The following is a 19,573-nucleotide window of genomic DNA, read 5'->3' as shown; positions in this document are numbered from 1 at the left end:
AAATACAAACAATTATCAGAGAATACTATGAAAAATTATATTTCAACAAACTACACAACTAAGAAGAAATGGACAAATTCCTCAACACACACTACCAAAATTCAGACGGGAAGAGAGAAAATCTGAACAAACCCATAACTAGTGAAGAAATCAAATCAGTTATCAAAAATCTCCCAACAAATAAGAGCCCTGGACCAGATGGCTTCCCTGGGGAATTCTACCAGACATTTAAAACAGAATTAATACCCATTCTTCTCAAGCTATTCCGAAAAATAGAAATCAAAGGAAAACTTCCGGACTCATTGTACGAAGCTAGCATCACTTTGATTCCCAAGCCAGACAGAGATCCAGCAAAAAAAGAGAACTACAGGCCAATATCCTTGATGAATATGGATGCAATACTCCTCCACAAGATACTTGCAGATCAGATCCAACAGCACATAAAAAGAATTATCCATCATGATCAAGTGGGATTCATTCCTGGGTTACAGGGCTGGTTCAGTGTTATTATTGNTACATGTAGAGAATGGATTAAATGTGACTGTTTAAGCAAGCTAGTGACCAGAGTGCCCAGTCTAGCAGAGGAGAGGGATACAAATGAGACAAGGGAAAATATATATGAATAGAAAGAAATAATCTAGAATTAATCATGGTAGTGTATCCATGTTGGTCTTGCCTGGCTCTGGTAAAGAAAAAAAAAACAGCTCTGTAGCCGGGAGGGGCGTGGTTTGGTGTAGGCAGGTCTTAGTTTCCACTGCTTCCTGCCTGCTGCTCCCTAACGTCCTGCCTTCATGGTTGTAGGGAGAAAAGTGGTGGCGCCCCAGTCCCTTTAGGAACCAAGCATTGGAACTCACTCTTTTGGGTCCCAAATCCCTGTGCCACGGACGTAGCCAAGGTGGGCCGTGCTCTATGTCCCAAGCCAGGCTTCGTTTCCAGTTCTTGGTCTGTGTACCCCATTGATACCGAGTCCCTCCTTCTGAGCAGTTTCAAGCCTATTGCCAACCCCCTGGGGATGGAGCTGAGCCAGAAGCACAAAGGCGCAGCTTCAGGTGCACCACGACCCCTTGGGTAGAGCTGGCGAGTGAGGAGAAATTTCTCCCGCGTGGCCTGGGACCAGTGCGTCCCGCCTAGGGTCAGCTGGACAGCAGGAAACCGGGTCGCTCTGTGTCCCAAGCCAAGGTTTTTCTCTTCTCCAGGGACGGGGCAGTTCCTTGAGCAGTTTCAGCTGCTTTTTCTTTCCCCCTAGACTCACCACAGCTCCCCGCAAAGGGGGCTCCCCCCCCCCGTGTCTCCCTGTCCCGGCCCCATTTTTATCTTCCCCAGTTCGCACTCACAGTATAAGGTTGTTTTCTCAGCAAACTCTGTCTCCTTTTCCTCCCAAACTCCTGGATTCTGAAATGGTTCCTATGGCTTTAGGCCTTCTCCGTTTGAGAAATGGGGGCGAGTGAAATGTACGGAGCTCTCTACTTCTCTGCCATCTTGCCTCCCCTTTCTGTTTTTAATTTTTTAAATGTGTATTCATTTTTTGAGAGAGAGAGAGACAGCACAAGGTGGGGAGGGGCAGAGAGAGAGGGAGACACAGAATTTGAACCAGGCACCAGGCTCTGAGCTGTCAACACAGAGCCTGATGCGGGGCTCATATTCACAGATCAGATCATGACCTGAGCCGAAGTAAGATGCTTAGCTGACTGAGCCACTCAGGCACCCCAAAAGCTTTTTATTTTAATTAAACTTTTGATTTTGAGATAATTATATATTCATATACAGTCGTAAGAGATAATTTGGAGGGATCCCATGTACCTGTTACCCAGTTCTCTCCAGGTTAATAGTTCATGGAAGTATCGTACAGAATCACAGCCAAGATGTTGATATTGATAAAATTCAGAGATCTTATTCAGATTTCCTCAGTTTTACTTGTACTCATTTATGTGTGTGTGTGTGTGTGTTTGTGTGAGTGTTTAGTTCTACATAATTGTATCACACGTGCAGATCCATATATCTAACATCACAGTGTAGATACAGAACAGACCCATCGTAAAGACACCTTATTCTATTCTTTTATAACCATACCCACTTCTCTCTTGCACTCTCTCCACCCCTCTCCCTAACCTTGGGCAACCACTAATTCATATTGGGCTTTTCTCATTCAGTATAATTCATGGAGATTCACCGAGATTGTTGCTTATATCAATAGTTTGTTCCTATGTATTGCTGAGTCGTATTTGATGGTATATGTTCACCACTGTTAAACCATTCACCCCTCAAAGGACATCTGGGATGTTTGCTGGGCTTGACTACTAGGAGTAAAGCTATGATGAATATTTGTGTACAGATTTTGTGTAAATATAAGTTTTCATTTCTCTGGGGTAAATGCCCAAGAGAGCAACTTCTGGGTAAGAATGGTACTTATATGTTTAGTTTTATAAGAACTTGCTGAGCTGTTTTCCAGAGTGCCCCATTGTACAGCAATGTATAAGTGGTCCAGTTTTTTGGCATCCTTACCAGCATTTAGTATTATCGCCATTTTTTTAAATTTTAGCTTTTCTGATATGCGTGTAGTAGTATCTCATTGTGATTTTAATTTGCATGTCCCCAGTGACCAATGATGTAGAACATATTTTAATGAGCTTTTTGGCCCTCTGCCTCTCTCCTCATCAGTGAAACATCTCTTCATATACTTTGCCCTATTGATAATTGGATTATTTGCTCTTCACTGTTGGGCTTGGAGACTTCTTTATACATTTTAGATATAAGGATACAAGACCTTATAATATATTTTACTTTTAATTTTTTTTAATGTTTAATTTATTTCTGAAGAGAGAGTGAGTGAGAGAGAGAGAGAGCGTGAGCAGGGGAGGGTCAGAAAGAGAGAGATACAGAATCCAAAGTAGGCTCCAGGCTTTGAGCTAGCTGTCAGCACAGAGCCCGACGCGGGGCTCGAACCCACCAACCGTGAGATCATGACCTGAGCCGAAGTCAGACACTTAACTGACTGAGCCACCCAGGCACCCCTACATTTTACTTTTAGAGGAAAATGTCAATATTGGATTATGAGTAGCATAGCATACGTACTAGTAAAATACATGACAATAGTTGCACAAAGAATGAGAGGAGGTAAGTGAAAGCATACTGTGGTACGGTCCTTATATTCTGTATGAACTAACAGTGTTAATCCGTGCCAAACCATGAGAAGTTAGAGATGCATATTGTAACCACGTAAAAGGTGCATCAGGAGGAATCATTAAAAGAAAGAAATATAATTAAGTCCGTAGAAGAGATAAGGTGGAATGCCAAAAGATGGCACGAAAGGAGGATCAAAGGAACAAAGTACAGCTAAAACAACTAGGAAATGAATAACGAGATGACACACATCAACCCAATCGTGTCAATTATTATATCACGGTAAATGTTAGTGGACTAACATAATATGAAATCATATAGGTTATAAGTAAAATGACAGAAAATGTTTATTATACAAGCATGGATTATTAGAAAGGTGGTGTGTCTATATTAATATTGGACACAATACACTTCAAAACGATATTACCAGAGATAAAAAGGGACATTTTATTATGGTATACAGGTCAGTTTATTAACGAGACCTACCCATCCTATATGCGAAGGTAACTGCTAACAGCGTTTCAAAGTATACGTGGGAAAAATTGACAAAACTAGATGGAGAAATAGACAAATCCACAATCATATTTTGAGATTCAATACTCCACTTTCAGTAACTGACTGTAAAACAAAGGGAAGTATGAAGGGTACAGAAGAGTTGAGTATTAAAAAGAACTCAATGCAGTAAAGAACACTATACGCTGGACATGTCAAAAACACTTTTCAAGTGAACATGAGATATTCATCAAAAGAGACCATATTTTGAGCTATAAGATCGGTCTAAAGCTTACACAGTATTGTATAACCACAATGAAATTGTTAGACATTAATAATAAAAAACGCATCTACAAAATTTCCTAAGATTTTGAAATGAAGTAACTGAACGACACATGGGTCAAAAAAGAAATCACAATGGATTAAAAATACTTACAACTGAACAACAATGAAAATATCCCATGGGAAAATGGATACAGCAAAAACAGCAATACATATGAAATCCATAGCTTTAACTGTTCATATTAGAACACAAGCCTATTTCCATTTTAAAATGAGAATAGAAATAAAATAGGTGTCAATCTTGAATTTCATTTTACAGTACCTTTGTTCAGACTATTTTCTCCTTGGAACTGGAAAATGGAACGAAATAAAAAGGCAACTATAGAATGACCACAAGAGGGCACTACTCTCTAACTCCAGAGGAAAAAGCATTTACTCTGAAAAAGGAAAGAAGTATCAGCTCTGGAACAGACCTATGATAACACTGAGATTTTATCCCTTTATTTTGCAAATGAGACAAATGAGATGCCAGGGGTGAGGAGGAGGCGGGGGGGGGGGGTAGGGAGGAGCAAATGACTTGCGCAACATCATACAAATTCTAGGAGTAATGCCAGAACTAGGCACTAGTCTCCTGACTTACAGCACATGGTGATTCTTTGTGAAATCAGAGACAGACCTAGACTTACTTTCCTGTGGGCTTGTGCTAAGAAGCTCTTTTCCATTGGGATTTCCCTGTTATGAGATGTATACCCGGAATTGCTGCAGCTGCTGTCTATAAGGGTAGGCAAAGGGGGATGGAGAGACCAAGACCTGGTGGCATTTGAGCGCCCAATAAGATATGCTTGAAATAGTGCCACCTCTTGGATGCTTTGGTTAGGCAAGCCTGTGTAATTCCTTTCTACTTAAAGCCATTTGGTACAGGGTTTTCCGTCACTTGCAACCAAGAATCTTGAATATGCGAAGCTCTCCTGCTTTGCCAGTGCGCCAGTGGAATTCAGAACATAAGATTTATTTTGAAAAGAGAAAAAAAGGGTTCTAGGTAACTTACCCAGGATTGGGTTCGTAAGGTGATAACTAAGGATAGAAAAACCTATAAGGACATTTTCATGTTTCCTTTCCCCCCAGAAATTTCAGTTCTTAAGCTGTGGATACAATTGTTTTTTTCTCTGCTGACTTCTCCATTGCATTCTTGGAGGGTAAATTATTTCAAAGACCATTAAGAAAATATGCTGGTAGAAGGTAATGCATGCTGTGTCACCTTTAATACAAATAGTTAATGTCCTCTGTCTGACTCTCAAGGGGTAAAGAGTAGGGAGTAAAAATACTGAACAGTTGATGTACTTTGCTTTATGTGGATCATCTCATTTTCAGCCCATAGCAACTCTGCAAAGAATTCTCGTGTCTCTTTTACAGATGAAATAGAGACAAAGAAGTTATGAACTGTCTAATGTCATGCAGCTAGTATGTATAAACATTAGGACTTGAACTCAAGTCCGTGCTCTTGTTTTATGCTAGATGTGCTTGTACCCCATCCGAACCCAGACCTCACAAGTTTCCTAGGAACTTCAGAACACAATAGTTCTGACTGAGATGTTAGCTGTTAATCATCTTTCATTAAGAGGGCATGATGAGGCAGGTTCTCTCTTACTGACTGCCTAAGAGTCCTGCTGTAAGAAGCAACAACCTCTCCTCTTCCTCTCCACCATCTACTCGGCTGCTCTAAAGCATGCATGATTACATCTCCATCCACATTGGCCAGGCTGGTATTCACATTGGCAATACCTGCTGGGAGCTCTGGAATATGGCATCCAGCCCAGTGATCTGATGCCAGGTGACAAGACCACTGGGAGAAGAGATTATCTTTCAACACCTTCTTCAGTGATATAGGTGCTGGCAAGCATGTGGCGAGGACATTGTTTGTAGACCTGGAACCCACAGCCATTAGTGAAGTTCATATTGGCACCTACCTCCGGCTTTCCCACCCTGAGAAGTTCATCACAGGCAAGGAAGATGCTGCCAATAACTATGCCGGAGGGCACTACACCATTGGCAAGGAGATCAGTGACCTTGTCTTGGACCAAATTTGGAAACTGGCCAATCAGTGCACAGGGCTTCAGGGCTTCTTGGTTTCCCATAGCTTTGGAGAGGGAACTGGTTATGGGTTCACCTCTCTCCTGATGGAACATCTCTCAGTGAATTATGGCAAGAAGTTCAAGCTGGAGTTCTCTATTTACCCAGCCCTCCAGGTTTCCACTGCTATAGCTGAGCCCTAAAACTCTATCCTCGCTACCTATACACCCCTGGAGCACTCTGATTATGTCTTCATGGTAGACAATGAGGCCATCTATGACATCATCTGCCAAATAAACCTTGATATTGAATGCCCAACATACATTAACCTGAACAGTTTGATAGGTCAAATTGTATCCTCCATCACTGCTTCCCTCACATTTGATAGAGTCCTAAATATTGATCTGACAGAATTCCAGACCAGCCTGGTGTTCTATCCCCACATCCACTTCTCTCTGATCACATATGCCCCACTCATTTCTGCTGAGAAAGCCAACCATGAACAGCTTTCTGTAGCAGAGATCACCAAGGCATGATTTGAGCCAGCCAACCAGTGGTGAAATGTGACCCTCATGATGGTAAATACATGGCTTGCTGCCTGTTTTACTGTGGTCATGTGATTCCCAAAGATGTCAGTATAGTGAATGGCAAGTGTACAATCCAGTTTGTGGACTGGTGCCCATTGGCTTCAAAGTTGGCATTAATTACCACCTTCCCACTGTGATACCTGATGGAGTGGTGGCCAAAGCACAGCGAGCTGCATGCATGCTGAGCAACACCACAGCCCTCCTGAGGACTGGGCTTGTCAGGACTACAAGTTTGACCTGATGTATGCCAAGCATGCCTTCGTTCACTGGTACGTGGGTGAGGGCATGGAAGAAGGAGAGTTTTCTGAGGTCCATGAGGACATGGCTGCCCTTGAGAAGGATTATGAGGAAGTTACTATGGATTCTGATGAAAGAGAGGGTATAGAAGAAGGAGAGGAATGCTAAAGTTAACAATGTCACAAAGGTGCTACTTTTACAGGGAAGGTTGTTCTGTTTTAAGAATAAAGGTTGCACCCATAACTAGTGGAGAAATTGAATCAGTTATCAAAAATCTCCCAACAAATAAGAGTCCTGGGCCAGATGGATTCCCATGGGAATTTTACCAGATATTTAAAGCAGAGTTAATACCTATCCTTCTTAAGCTGCTCAAAAAATAGAAACGGAAGGAAAAATCCTAGACTCCTTCTATGAAGCCACCAGACAGAGACCCCACTAAAAAGGAGAATTACAGACCAATATCCCTGATGAACATGGATGTAAAAATTCTCAACAATATATTAGCAAATAGAATTCAACAGCATATAAAAAGAATTATTTACCATGATCAAGTGGGATTCATGTCTAGTCTGGTTCAATATTCACAAATCAATGCGATACATCACATTAATAAAAGGAAGGATAAGAACCATATGATCCTGTCAGTAGATGCAGAAAAAGCACTTCACAAAACAGAATTATTTCTTAATAAAAACCCTCAGGAAATTCAGGGTAAAAGGAACTTACTTAAACATCATAAAAGCCATATATGAAAAGTCCACAGCTAACATCATCCTCAATGGGGAAAAACTGAGAGCTTCCCCCTGAGATCAGGAACACGACAGGGATGTCCACTCTCATCACTGTTGTTTAACAAGTGCTGGAAGTCCTAGCATCAGCCATCAGACAACAAAATGAAATAAAAGGCATAAAAATTGACAAGGAAGAAGTCAAACTTTCACTTTTAGCAGACAACATGATACTCTACATGGAAAACCCAAGAGTCCACCAAAAGGCTGCTAGAGCTGATACATGAATTTGGCAAAGTTGCAGAGTACAAAATCAATGTACGGAAATCGGTTGCATTTTTATACACCAATAATGAAGAAACAAAAAGAGAAATCAAGAAATCGATCCCATTTACAAGTGCACCAAGAACCATAATAAAATACCTAGGAATAAACTTAACCAAAGATGTAAAAGATCTGTATGCTGAAAATGATAGAAAACTTATGAAGGAAATTGAAGAAGACACAAAGAAATGGAAAAACATTCCACGCTCATGGATCCGAAGAATAAATATTGTTAAAAGGTCATTATTACCCAAAGCAATCTACACATTCAATGCAATCCCTATCAAAATTGCACCAGCATTCCTCTCAAAGCTAGAACAAACAATCTTAAAATGTGTATGGAACCACAAGACCCCGAATAGCCAAAGTAATATTGAAGAAGAAAACCAAAGCGTGAGGCATCACAATCCCATACTTTAGCCTCTACTACAAAGCTGTAATCATCAAGACAGTATGGTATTGGCACAAAAACAGACACATAGACCAATGGAATAGAATAGAGAACTCAGAATTGGACCCACAAATGTATGGCCAGCTAATCTATGACGAAGCAGGAAGAGTATCCAATGGAGAAAAGACAGTCTCTTTAGCAAATGGCTAGGAGAACTAGACAGCAACTTGGAGAAGAAAAAACCTGGACCACTTTCTTATACCATACATAAACATAAACTCAAAATGGATGAAAGATCTAAATGTGAGACCGAAAACCATCAGAACCCTAGAGGAGAAGGCAGGAAACAACCTCCTTGACCTCAGCCACAGCAATTTCTAGCACAACACATCTCCAAAGGCAAGGGAAACAAAAGCAAAAATGAACTATTGGGACCTCCTCAAGATAAAAAGCTTCTGCACAGCAAAGGAAACAGTTAGCAAAACTATAATGTGACCAATGGAATGGAAGAAGATATTTGCAAATGACATTTCAAATAAAGGGTTAGTATCAAAAATTAGTAAAGAATTACCAAACTCAACACCTGAAAAACATATAATCCAGTGAAGAAATGGGCAGTAGACATGAATAGACACTTTTCCAAAGAAGACATCCAGATGGCCAACAGACACATGAGAAGATGCTCAACATCACTCATCACCATGGAAACACAAATCAAAACCACAGTAAGCTATCACCCCACACTGGTCAGAGTTGCTAAGAGGAACAGCTCAAGAAGTAACAGATGCTGGTGAGGATGTGGAGAGACAGGAACCATCTTGCACTGTTTGTGGGAATGCAAGCTGGTGCAGCTGCTCTGGAAAACAGTGTGGAGGTTCCTCAAAAAATTAAAAATAGAACTACCCTATGACCCAGCAATAGCACTATTAGGAATTTATCCAAAGAATACAGGAGTGCTGATTCACAGAGACATATGTACCCCAATGTTTCTAGCAGCACTTTGAACAATAACCAAATTATGGAAAGAGCCCAAATGTCCATTAATGGATGAATGGATAAAGAAGATGTGGTTTATATATACAGTGGAATACTACTTGGCAATGAGAAAGAATGAAATACTGCCATTTACAGCAAGATAGATGGAACTGGAGGGTATTATGCTAAGTGAAATAAGTCAGTGAAAGATAGACCTCATATGTTTTCGCTCATATGTGGTACTTGAGAAGCTTAACAGAAGACCATGGGGGAAAGGAGGAGAAAAAATAGTTACAGAGAGGGAGGGGAGCAAACCATAAGAGACTCTTAAATACAGAGAACAATCTGAGAGTTGATGGGGAGGTGGGGGCGGGGGATAGGTGATGGGCATTGAGGAAGGCACTTGTTGGGATGAGCACTAGGTATTGTATGTAAGCGATGAACCATGGGAATCTACCCCCAAAACCATGAGCACACTTTACACACGGTATGTTAGCCAACTTGACAATAAATTATGTTAAAAAAATAAAAGAATAAAGGCTGTGCTCTGAGCAGTTAATGTGTATGTAGCAACATATACTCTCATATATAATTACTGACCTATGCTTTAAAACACAGCACTTTGTTACAGACTCAAGGTGTCCATTTCTCCGATAGGTTTGAATAAAAGTATTCTTTGTCTTAAATGAAAAAAAAAAAAGATGCAGTGAAAGCATANTTTTGAGGTATAACATGCATAAAATGAATGAGTGAGCTTATCTTCAGTGCACATCTTGGTCACTTTAACATATTAATAACCATGAATCATCACGTAGATAAATGCAGAACAAGTCTAACATTGTGGAGGTTTCTTTTATGCCTTTCCATTTGGTGCTAGTCCATTCCCACCCAGAAGCAACCACTGATGAGGTTAGATAATTGTCACTTAGTGTTGCCTGTTCTTGAACTTCTAAATTGAGTCATATAGTATCTATTCTTTTTTTTTTTTTTTAATCTGGCTTCTTTACTCAACATGAGAATTGTGAGACTCATTCCTGTTGTGAGTAACAGTTCTTCCTTTTCTATCCTTGTGTTATGGCACATGCTCTTCTTTTTTAAAATTGAGGTATAATGACATGTAATATTATATTAGTTCCAGGTGTATGATTTTATATAAATCCTGCAAAATGATTACCACAGTGAGTCCAGTTAAATCTGCCACTAAACCTAATGACAACATTTTTTCTTGTAATAAGAATTTTTAAGTCTATTCTCTTAGCAACTTGCAAACATGTAATATAGTATTATCAACTGTCACCATGCTGTACATTGCATCCCCAGTTATTTTACAACTGGAGGTTTGTACCTTTTGACCCCATCACCCATTTCTGCCAGCCTTCATCCCCTACTTCTGGCAACCACAAATCTGTTTCAGTATCTATGAGTTTGTGAGTGTGTGTATTTGTTTTAAGACTCCCCATGTAAGTGAGATCATACTGTATTTTGTCTTTGTCTGACTTATTTCAGTATAATGCCTTCAAGGTCCATCCATGTTGTCACAAATAGCAGTACAGTAAATCCTTGGATTGTGAGTAACTTGTTCTGTGAGTTTTCCCTAAGACGAGCAAACATTTCTAATAAATTTGACTTGATAAACGAATGATGTCTTGCAATATGAGTAGTACATGACACTGAATGTCACATGATCACAACTGAGCCAATGGTTCTTGAAATTCATTTTGACATACAAGTGTTTTTGATTACAGGCATGTTTCCAGAGTGAATTATGTTTGCAAATCAAGATTTTACTGTATTTCCTTCTTTTTATGGCAGAATAATATTCCATTGTGTATGGATAGACCATACTTGTTTACTCATTCGTTCACTGATGGACCCTTAGATTGCTTTCCAATCTTTGCTATTTTAATAATGCTACAGTGAACATGGTGGTGAGGGGGTGCAGGCATCTTTTCGTTTTAACTTTCTTTAGATATATACCCATAGAATTTCTTGATCATATGGTAGTACTAGTTTTAATTTTTTGAGTGACCTTTCGTACTGTTTTCAGTAGTGGATGCAAAAATGTACACTTCTACCAACAGTGCATGAGCAGTGTCTTCTCTCCATATTCCTGCCAATACTTCTTTCTTCTTTTTGGTAAGAGTTCTTCTAACAGGTGTGAGGTGATATCTCACTGTGGTTTTGATTTGCATTTCCCTGATGATGAGTGATGTTGAGCACCTTTTCATGTACCTGTTGGCCATTTGTATATTTCCGTTGGCAAAATGTCCATGCATATCCTCTGCTCATTATTCAGTCAGATGGCTTTTATGGTATTGAGTTGTATAGTTTGGATATTAACATTTTATCAGAAGATTTGCAAATATTCTCTTATTCAGTAGGTTGCTTTCTCATTTTGCTGATGGTTACTTTGCTGTGCAGAAGTTTTTTAGTTTGATGTAGTCCTAGTTGATTATTTTTGCTTTTCCTGACTTTCCTTTTGATGCTGAATCCAAAAAAATCATCACCAAGATTGTCAAGAAGATTACCATCTTTTTTCTAAGCTTTAACATTCAAATCTGTAAGTTGTTTTTGTTTTTTGTTTTTATTATTTAGAGAGAGAAAGCATGTGAGTATGGGAGAAGGGCTGAGTCAGGGAGGGAGGAAAGGAGGAAGAGAGAGAGATAGAGAGAGAGAGAGAGAGAGAGAGACTAAGCATGTTCTGTGCTCTGTGTGGAGCCTGATGCAGGGCTCAGTCCCATGCCCCAGGACTATGGCCTGAGCTGAAATCAAGAGTTGGATTCTCAATCAACTGACCCACTGAGGTTCCTCTGTAGTCATTTAAAAAATTGCAGTGAACATACAAATGTTACATTTGTTTCAAGTGTACACATAGTGATTTGACCACTCTGTACATTATGCTATGCTGACCACAAATGTAGCTCACATCTATCACCATGTAATATAATTGGCTATATCCCTATTCTATACATTTCATCTCCATGATTTATTCATTCTCTCACTGTAAGCCTGTACCTCTCAATCTTCACCCATTTTCCCATCCCCCTACCCCTTCTCCTCTAGCAACCATGTTTGTCTTTTATGGGTCTGTTTCTGCATATTTGTTTGCTTGGTTGTTTGTTAGATTCCACATATAAGTGAAATCATGGTATTTGTCTTTCTTTGCCTGACCTATTTCACTTAGCATAAATATCCTCTAAGTCCATACATATTGTTGCTGATGTCAAGATCTCATTCTTTCTGATGGCTGAGCAATATTTCAGTGTGTGCATGTGTGTGTGTGTGTGTATGTGTATGTAGTGTGACACACTGCACATATCCACTTCATCATCTGTTCCTGTATCAGTGGACACATGGGTTACTTACATATCTTGGCTATTGTAAATAATGCTGCAATAAACCTAGGGATGCTTAATCTTTTCAAATTAATGTTTTTATTTTCTTTGGGTAAATAGTAGTGGAATTACTAGATTAGATGACATTTTTATCTTTAAGTTTTTGAGGAAACCTGTACTGTTTTCCACAGTGGCTACACCAATTTGCATTCCCACCAACAGTGCACAAGAGTTCCTTTTTCTGCACATTCTCACTAACACTTGTTTTTTCTTGTCTTTTTGATTCTAGGCATTCAAAAAGGACTCAGGTGATATCTCATTGTGGTTTTCATTTGCATTTCCCTGATGATTAAGGATGTTGAGCCTCTTTCTTGTGTCTGTTTGCTACCTGTATGTCTTCTTTGGAAACGTGTCTATTAAGTCTTCTGCCCATTTTAAAAATCAGACTGTTGTTTTTTGTTGTTATTTTTGTTGTTTTTTTGGTGTTGAGTTGTATAGTTGTATATGTTCTTTATATATTTTGGACATTAAACCCTTATCAGATATGTTATTTACAGATATCTTCTACCATTTGATAGGTTGCCTTTTGTTTTGTTAATGTTCATTATGTGAAACCTTCTTATTTTGGCATAATCCCAATGAATATGTTGCCAAGGCTGATGTTAAAGACATTATTGTTTATGTTTTCTTCTAGGAGTTTTATGGTTTCAGGTCTCACATTTAGGTCTTTAATCCATTTTGAATTTCTTTGTGTGTGTGGTGTAAGAAAGTGGTCCAGTTTCACTCATTTGCATGTAGGTGTCCAGTTTACCCAGGTCCATTTATTGAAGAAACTTTTTCCCCAAATTGTATATTCTCACTTCCTTTGTCATAGATTAATTAACTATATAAGAATGATTTTAGAGACACCTGGGTGTCTCAGGTGGTTAAGCGACTGACTCTTGATTTCTGCTCAGGTCATGATCTTGCTGTTCATGAGTTCAAGCCCTGCATTGGGCTCTACGCTGATAGCAAGGAGCCTGCCGAGGATTCTCTTTCTCCTTCACTCTCTGTCCCTCCTGCTCAGTCTCTCTCTCTCTCAAAATAAATAAATAAACATTAAAAATAAATAGTAAGTGGATGGAGACCTCATGAGAGTCTTCCAATTAAAAAAATGGGTTTATTTTTGGGCTTTCTATTTTGTTCCATGGACCTGTAGGTCTGTATTTATACCATACTGTTTTGAGTAATATAGCGTTGTGGTCTCTCTGGAAATCTGGTGTTGTGATGCCTCCAGCTTTGTTTTTTCTTCTCCAGATTTCCTTGTTTATTTGAAGTATTTTGTAGTTCCATACAAATTTTAGTATTTTTTGTTCTATTTCTGTGAAAAATTCTGTTAATTGCATTGAATCTATAGATTGCTTTGGATAGTACGGACATTTAATGAGTAATTTTTCTAATCCATAAACATGGTATGTCTTTCCATTTGTTTCTGTCATCTTTAATTTCTTGCATCAGTGTTTTATAGTTTTCAGAATTCAGAGCTTTCACCCCCTTGGATAAATTTATTCCTAGTTATTTTATTATTCTTGATGTAGTTGTAAATGGAATTGTTTGTTAATTTCTTTTTCTGCTACTTCACTATTAATGTATAAAGATGGAACCAATTTCTGGTATTAATATTGTATCCTACAACTTTACTAAGTTCATTTATTACTTTGAATAGTTTTTTTGTGGAGTCTTCAGTGTTTTCTATGTATGGCATCATGCCATCTGCAAAGTGACAGCTTTACTTCTTCCTTACCAATTTTGATGGTGTCTATTTCTTTTTCTTATCTGATTGCTGTGGCTAGGATTTCCAGTACTGTCTGCGATAAAAGTGGTGTTAGTGGACATCCTTGCTTTGTTCCTGATCTTAGAGGAAAAAAGCTCTGTTTTTCATCATTGAGTATGATATTAAATGATATTAGCTGAGGGTTTTTCATGTATTGCCTTATTATTTTTGAGGTATCTCCTCCCTAAACCCATTTTGTTAAGGATTTTCATCATGAACAGATGTTGAATTTTGTCAAATGCTTTTTCAGCATCTATTGAGCTGGTCACATGATTTTTTCTGGACGTGGTGTAACATCTTAATTGATTTGCAAATATTGAACCATTCTTGCATTCCTGGAATAAATGCCATTCGATTTTGGTGAATAGTCCTTTTAATGTATTGTTGAATGTGGTTTGCTAATATTTTGTTGAGAATTTTTGCATCTGTGTTCATCAGGGATATTAGCCTGTAGCTTTTTAAAAAAAATTTCTGTATAGGGTAATGATGACCTATGGAATGTATTTGGAAGTTTTCCTTCCTCTTCTATTTTTGGAACAGTTTGAGAAGAATAGGTATTAGCTCTTCTTTAAATGTTGTTAGAATTCACATAAAGCTCTCTAGTCCTGGATTTTTGTTTGTTGGGAGATTTTTGATTACCAGTTCAGCTTTGTTATTAGTAATTGGTTTGCTTAGATTTTCTATCTCTCCTGATTTAGTTTTGGAAGATTGTGTGTTTCTAGGAATTTATCCATTTCTTCTTGGTTGTCCAATTTGGTGGCATATACTTTTTTTGTGGTAGTCTCTTACCCTTTGTATCTCTGTGGTGTCAATTGTTACTTCTCTTTCATTTCTGATTTTATTTATATGGGTCCTCTCTTTTTCTTGATCAGTCAGCTGAAGTTTTATCAATTTTATTTATCTTTTCAAAAAAGTAGCCTTTGGTTTCAGGGATCTTTTCTATTTCCCTTGAAAGCCTTTATGTCATCTATTTCTGCTCTCTTTATTATTTTCTTCCTTCTACTAACTTTGGGATTTTTTTCTTCTTGTTCTAGTTCCTGTAGGTATAAGTTTAGATTGTTTGAGATTTTTCTTGTTTCTCAGGGTGGACCCATCTCTATAAATTTTCCTCTTAGAACTGCTTTCACTGGGTCCTAAAGATTTTGGACTGTAGGGCATTCATTTTCCTTTGCCTTCATGAATTTCTAAATTTCCTCTTTGATTTCTTGGTTGGCTCTTTCATTATTTAGTAGCATGTTGTTTCACCCTACATGATTGTTTTTTTCCAGTTTGTTTCCTTGCAATTGATGTCTAATTGTATAACACTGCTATAAAAAGATGCTTGATATGATTTTAATCTCCTTAAATTTATTGAGACTTATTTTGTGGCCTAACATGTGATCTCTCCTGGAGAATATTCCATGTACGTTTCAAAATAATATATATTCTGCCATTTTTAGATAGAATGTTCTGCATATATCTGTTAAGTCTATCTGTTCTAATGTGTTATTCAAAAACACTGCTTCCTTATTTATTTTGAGGGTGGCTGATCTATTCACTAATGTAAATGGGATGTTAAGGTCCCCTAATGTCATTGTATTACTGTCAATTTCTCCCTTTATGTCTGTTAATATTTGGTTTGTGTATTTAGGTGTCCCATGTTATGTGCATAGATATGTACAATTGTTTTATCCTCTTCTCTGATCAATGTGTTTATCATTAGTAAAACCCTTCTTTGTATCTTGTTACAATTATTAATTTAAAGTCAATTTAAAAAATATTTATTCATCTTTCAGAGGAAAGAGAGAGAGAATGAGCAGAGGAGGAGCAGAGAGAAGGGGAGACACAGAATCCGAAGCAGGCTCCAGGCTTTGAACTGTCAGCACAGAGCCCGATGCGGGGCTCAAACTCATGAACCATGAGATCATGACCTGAGTTGAAGTCAGACGCTTAACCGACTGAGCCACCCAGGCACCCCTAAAGTCAATTTTAACTGATGTAAGTATTGCTAACCAGCTTTTTCTTCCTCCCTGACCCCTCCGCCTCCATTGGCATCGAATATCTTTTCCATCCCTTCACTTTCATCCTGTATCTGTCTTTAGATCTGTTTTTTTTTTTCTGTCTTTAGATCTGAAGTGAGTTTCTTATAGGCAAAAAAATTATTTTTATTCCTATTATTATTATTATCAGTTTAGTCATCCCATGTCTTTTGATTGTTGCAATTAAGGCATTTACATTTAAAGTAATTATTGGTAGGTATCTACTTACTGCCATTTTGTTCATTGTTTTCTGATTATTTTTGCAGTTCTTTTCTGTTCCTTTCTACTTTTGTTGCTCTCTTTCCTTGTGATTGATAATTTTCTTTAGTGTTACGCTTTTATTCTTTAAAATTTTTATTTCTTCTATTTAGGTTTTTGGTGTGGTTAGCATGAAGTTCATATATAACATCCTAAGAATATAGCAGCCTATGTTGATTGTCACTTAAGTTCGAACATATTTTAAAAATCACTAAATTTTTACTCCCCTTCTTTCACATTTCGTGTATGTTGTCATATTTTATATCTTTTAAAAATCCCAACTAATTTTTAGATACAATTGATTTCACTACTTTGTCTTTTAACCTTCTTCATACTAGCTTTGTGATTGCTTACTACCTGTACTGTATGCTTGCTTTTACTCATAAAATTTTTTTCCTTTCATAATTTTCTTCCAATCAGGGCCTTTTCTTTTTCTTATCCACTTAGAAATTCCTTTAATATTTTTTAAGGTTAATTTTGTAGTGATGAACATTTTTTAAAACTTTAAAAAAAATTTTTTTTGGTATGAGAAACTCTATCCTGTCCTTCAATTCTGAATGATAACATTCTCAGGCGGAGTATTCTTGGTTGTAGATTTTTTTCCTTTAGCACTTTATTTTTTAATATGTATTTATTTTTGAGAGAGACAGAGAAAGAGAGAGAGAAAGAAAGAAAGAAAGAAAGAAAGAAAGAAAGAAAGAAAGAAAGAAAGAAAAGAAAGGAAAGAAAGAAAAAGAAGGAAGGAAGGAGGGAGGGAGGGAAGGCGGACGGAAGGAAGGAAGGAAGAGTTTAAGCAGGGGAGGGGCAGAAAGAGAGGGAGACACAGAATCTGAAGCAGGCTCCAGGCTCTGACCTATTGGCAGAGATGGATGCTGGGCTTGAACTCACAAAGCATGAGATCATGACCTGGGCCAAAGTCGACACTTAACTGACTGAACTACCCAGGCACTCCTCTTTTAGTATGTTAAATATATTGTTCCACTCCCTTCTGGCCTGCAGTTTCTGCTAAAAACTCAGCTGACAGGCTCATGGCATTTCCTTACATATGTAACTAGTTGCTTCTCTCTTGTTGCTTTTTAATTATTAGGTATTGTGGTGTGGACCTGTTTGGGTTCATCTTGTTTGGAACTCTCTCTGCTTCCTCAACCTGGATGTCTATTTTCTTCCCCAGATTAAAGAATTCCCCGGCTATTATTACTTTAAATCATTCTTCTGCCCCTTCCTCTCTTCTCCTTCTTGGGCTCCTTTATAATGCAAGTGTTTGTGTGTTTGACATTCAAGAGATCTCTTGTCCTCATTTAAAAAACATGTTTTTTTCTTTTAGCTGTTCGGTGTGGGTGCTTTCTGTTACTGTCTTCCAGTTTGCTGACCCTTTCTTCTGCAAGCTCTAATCTACGATGATTTTCTAGAGTTTATATTTCAGTTATTGTATTATTCTTCAGCTCTGATTTTTTAAAAATATTTACTATCTCTTGTTGACATTCTGAATTCATCCACTCTTCTCTCTAGTCCAGTGAGCATCTTTATGACCATTACTTTGAAGTCCTTATCAAGTAGATAATTTTTTTTTTCTGAGATATTTGTCTTGTTCTTTCATTTGGAACGTATTCCTAGGTGTCATTTTGCTGGACTTTTTGTGTTTCTGTGAATTAGCTGGAAGGAGTGGTCTTGTGCATAGTTGTCTCCTGTGTAGACTGTGTGTGCCTGGTGACTTTGGCTGGCTGGAGGTGTGGCTGGCATGAGTAGGGGTCCCAGGGCATTGTGTTGAGCCTGCTCTAGTGGTATGCCCAGAGCTGAAATGGGCATAGGCTGGAGCAGTTTCAAGGCTCTCTGTACAGAGTGTCCTCTGGCAGGACAGCTGAAGTGGGTACAAGCTGGGCTGTCTCCAGGTGTTCCTCTCAGGTGTTTTGGTGAGTGGCTGGAGTCCATGCAGGGCACATGCTGCAGGGGATTGGGGGGGGAGAGGGAGGGTGTCACTGAGCACTTCACACAGTGGGTGCCCTGGCAGGGCCACCAGAGCCAAGGTATGTGCAGTTTAGGTGCCCTGGGAATTTACGGGGAACTGAAATAGTGCAGATTTGGGGAGAGAAAGTAGATGAATTCAAAATGTCAACATGAGGTTTCGAGATGCTTTGTGCCTGGGTCACCTGGTGAGATGGCTACAGCTGTGTGTGTGTTCACTGGTAGTGTCCTGGTGTATGCTTCACGGGGGCCACTTTGGTGGAATGGCCAAGTCTGGTGTGAGCTTGCGGTTGGGGCTGAGATAGAGGGCTGGCTAGGATGCCTGTACAGGCTCCTGTCCATGCTACTGAGGTGGAAGGGGAATGAAAACTGTGGTGCTCACCAGCTGCTCCAACCCAGAGTCAGCAGCAGCCCCACCATTTGTCAGAGTTCTAGGGAGGGATCCTTTATCCTCTAGTTTCCCTTTCAAACCACAGCTTTTTTCTGCTCCAGGGAAGACAAATCCATTCACGGCCCCTTAGTACTCTCTCCCCACTGCAGTTCCCAGTGTTGGGGATAGGGGTTCCCTTTGTTTCTGTGTCTCTCTCTCTCTGTTCTCTATGTGGTCTTTTGCAGCACAGCTGCTCAGTCAACCCCCAGGTCTTCAGGGAATTGTTCTTTCAATAGGTGTAAATGTGAGGTGTACCTGGAGGGGAGTTCAAGGTCTTCCATTACCATGTCATCCTGGACCAGAAAGTCTAGTCTTTAATTCATCGTGAGTTAATTTCTGTGTTTGGTGCCAAATAGTAGTCTAGTTTTATTCTTTTGCTTGTGGCGATCCAGTATTCCCAACACCATTTACTGAAGAGAGTGTCCTCTTCCCATGGTATGTTCTTGGTTCTTTTGTCATAAATTAACCATGTATGTGGGGTTTTTTTTGGGGGGGAGAGCTAGTCTTTCATTAATCTACTGCAGTAATCCAATATCATACTATTTGGATCA

At 38.8% G+C, this 19,573-nt stretch overlaps 1 pseudogene; it reads left to right on the top strand.

Moving 5' to 3' along the window:
• Positions 1 to 5,620: 5,620 nt before the first annotated feature.
• On the top strand, positions 5,621 to 6,956 carry LOC144222395 (tubulin alpha-1A chain pseudogene; annotated as a pseudogene).
• Positions 6,957 to 19,573: the final 12,617 nt, after the last annotated feature.

Source organism: Crocuta crocuta, unplaced genomic scaffold, assembly GCF_008692635.1.
Source record: "Crocuta crocuta isolate KB4526 unplaced genomic scaffold, BGI_CrCroc_1.0 scaffold525, whole genome shotgun sequence".
NCBI classification, from domain to species: Eukaryota; Metazoa; Chordata; class Mammalia; order Carnivora; family Hyaenidae; genus Crocuta; species Crocuta crocuta.
Note: the sequence above shows the minus strand (reverse complement) of the source record. Positions and strands in the feature narration are given on the sequence as shown.